Here is a 2,995-nt window from a genome sequence, read left to right on the forward strand (position 1 = left end):
AACCCTTGAATATTTGGGGGCACATTCAAACCAAAGCACCAGGCTGTGGAGAGCTTGGGCACCAGGAAGGCAGCTGGAGTCATTTGAGGGTTGTGTGTATGCCTTTTAAAGATTTTTAAATTTTTAGTTTTTAAAATTGGCTCATGATAAGTTTTTTATTTTTTAATTTTTGAGACATGGTCTTGCTAATTTGCTGAGGATAGCCTCAAACTTGTGATCCTCCCACCTCAGCCTCCTGAGTTGCCAGGATTACAGGTGTGCATGACCACTCCTAGCTCCTTTTTTATTTCTTGAGACAGGGTCTCAGTTGCTGAGGCTGGCCTGGAACTTGGAACTCTGGAATTAAGGTGTGTTCCACCACACCTGGCCAAAGAGCACAAATCTCAGTCTCTCTCACTCCACCCCACTTCCCAGCTGCCCAGTTCTCTCAAGAACTCAACAGGCTAGTCTGTTTCTTGCATTTTTTTTTTTTTTTCCTAGCACGGGGATTAAATCCAGAACCTTGCACATGCTAGGCTCTCCCACTGAACTACATTCCATTCCTTTTTATTTTATGCTGAGACAGGCACTCACTAAATTGTCCAAGTTGGTCTCAAACTTGGTGATTCTCCTGCCTCATCCACCTGAGTAGCTGGGATTATAGGTGTGCACTACTATGCGCAGCTTTTGAATGTTCTTGAGCTCATGTATACATACACAATTGTGTGTGCAGCATGTGTGTATTAAAGTTGTTTTTTTTCCTGTTTTTTTTTTTTTTTTTTGCGGGGGGGGGGGTGCCAGCAATTAAACCCATGGCCTGCACACGTTAGTCACATGCTCTGCCATTGAACTACATTCCCAGGCCAGGGTTGGTTTTTTTGTTTGTTTGTTGTTGGAACCAGGGATTGAACCCCAGGATACTTAACCTATGAACCATATCCCCAGCCCTTTTTATTTTTTTTTATTTAGAGACAGGGCCTTGCAAAGTTGCTGCAGCTGGCTTTGGATTCATAATCCTCCTGCCTCAGCCTCTGGAGCTGCTGGGTTTACAGGTGTGTGCCACACTGCATCTGGCCAGGTTTGTTTTTAACTCTAATTTTACTTTTTCTCTGATTATAGATGCAATTCATGTCGACTGAAAAAGTCAACCAGAACAGAAGTAGGGAATGCAGGAAAGAGGCCATCTGCAGCCCCACCAGCCTGCCCTGCGCTTCCCAGTACCACCGTCCGAAGTACCAGGGAGTCTTATCAGAACGGGTTGAAGCAAGGGCTCCACACTTTGGGGTTGTTTCATAGAACCCCCAGGGTCTGAGCAGGGTGGACTCAGAGGTTCCTGGGCCAACTCTTGCAGAGAGGCTTAGAGAAAATGAGAAAATGACAGGAGAGATCCTCAAGGCTTCCACCTGACTTAGACGATTCTGCCAAAGGGAAGGGAAATGGAAGTTCCTATCTTCTGAGAATCCTTCAGCGAGGCCAGAGGTTATGGAAGAGGAAATAGTGACAGTAGAAGCAGCTGGTAATTGAGGCTCCTTGCAAGCCATATCTAAGGACCTGGCTACACCTCAAGTCGGGGCTGGGTGTGGCCTCACAGAGTCAGAGGCCCAGGCAAGAGGCTGCCCCTAGGGCAGTGAGGGGGGACAGCTGCCTCTGACCTACCTCTCAGGAGGCTGATAAGCAGGTTAGTCACCAGAGCCCTGATTTACCTTGATGCTATTTGTGGCAAGATTCTACCCTGGTTAGGGCACAGAAATACAAGGGTAGCCCCAAAGGGAAGGCACTCATCTACTTTTAAATTCTATAGTAGCCACAGCTTATTTAACTTTGTTTTCTTTTTTCCAGTACTGGAGATCAAACCCAGGCCCTCACAAACACTGTACCACTTAGGTACATCCCCAGCCCTTCCAGAAGCCATATATTATTTTAAATCTTTATCTTGCTACGCTGGGGATAAAACCCAGGGCCTTGCACTTGTTAGGCAAGTGTTCTACCACTGCATCACACTTCCAGCCCATAGCCATGTTTTTTTTTTTTTTTTTTTCTGTACTAGGGGTTGAACCCAGGGTGCTTTACCACTGAGCTACATGCTGTTCCTTAAATTTTTTTTTTTTTTTTTTTTTTTTTTTTTTTAGTTTGAGACAGGGTCTAAGCTGAGGTTCTTGCTAAATTGCTGAAGCTGGCCTTGAACTTGTGATTCTCCTGTCTCAGCCTCCTGAGTTGATGGGATTATAGGTGTGTCCCACTGAGTCCAGCCCTAGCCCCATTTTTAACAGTAAAAGAAACAGGTGCATTTAACTCAATTTACATAAACTATTTCAACATGTCATCACTACAAAAATATTGATATCGTTTCCATTCTTTTTCATATCATGTCTTGGGGCAAATCTCATTTTTCACCAGCATTTCAAGGGTTCAATAGCCACATGTGTCTGGGGCAGGTATTACATAACTTAGGCTTGGAGCCCACTGCTGAGGCTGTTTCCTGCTGTACCCTAGTGCCTGGCACACAATGAGGGGCCTAGTGACTGACACTGGGCTTGGGTAAGCACCCTCTGAGGCTCCTGGGTCTGTCGTCAGGATTAAATAAAAGGATGCTTGTTGGGTATCCAGTTCGGTGATTGGCGCTCAGTTTGAGCCTGATACGTCGAGGCTGCTGCTGTTCTGACTTCCCCAAAGGCAACTGAAGGGCAGCAGGCCCCAGTGTGCTTCTGTCTCCCTGGATGAGTCACCTCACCCTAAAGGACTGGTCCTCTTGAGAGCCCTTCTGTACAATTACAAAATGCAAGTCAGGTTTCCAGCGCTGGCAGAAGCTGTGGGGTCAGGATCTGGGGCAAAGAACGAGAAAGAGCGGGAACATCTAATCCGCGCCTTTGTTTTTTTGGCTCTTGACAGCTCGAGGCCCCGCCCCACCCGCCCCGCCCTCCCGGCCCTGGCAGGGACCTGCCGGAACTACAACTCCCATGATGCCTCGGGAACCCCGAGGCTCTGCGTCATCGGCCGGGGACTCCCGGGTGGTAAA

This window comes from Ictidomys tridecemlineatus, chromosome 11 (assembly GCF_052094955.1).
Source record: "Ictidomys tridecemlineatus isolate mIctTri1 chromosome 11, mIctTri1.hap1, whole genome shotgun sequence".
Lineage (NCBI taxonomy): Eukaryota > Metazoa > Chordata > Mammalia > Rodentia > Sciuridae > Ictidomys > Ictidomys tridecemlineatus.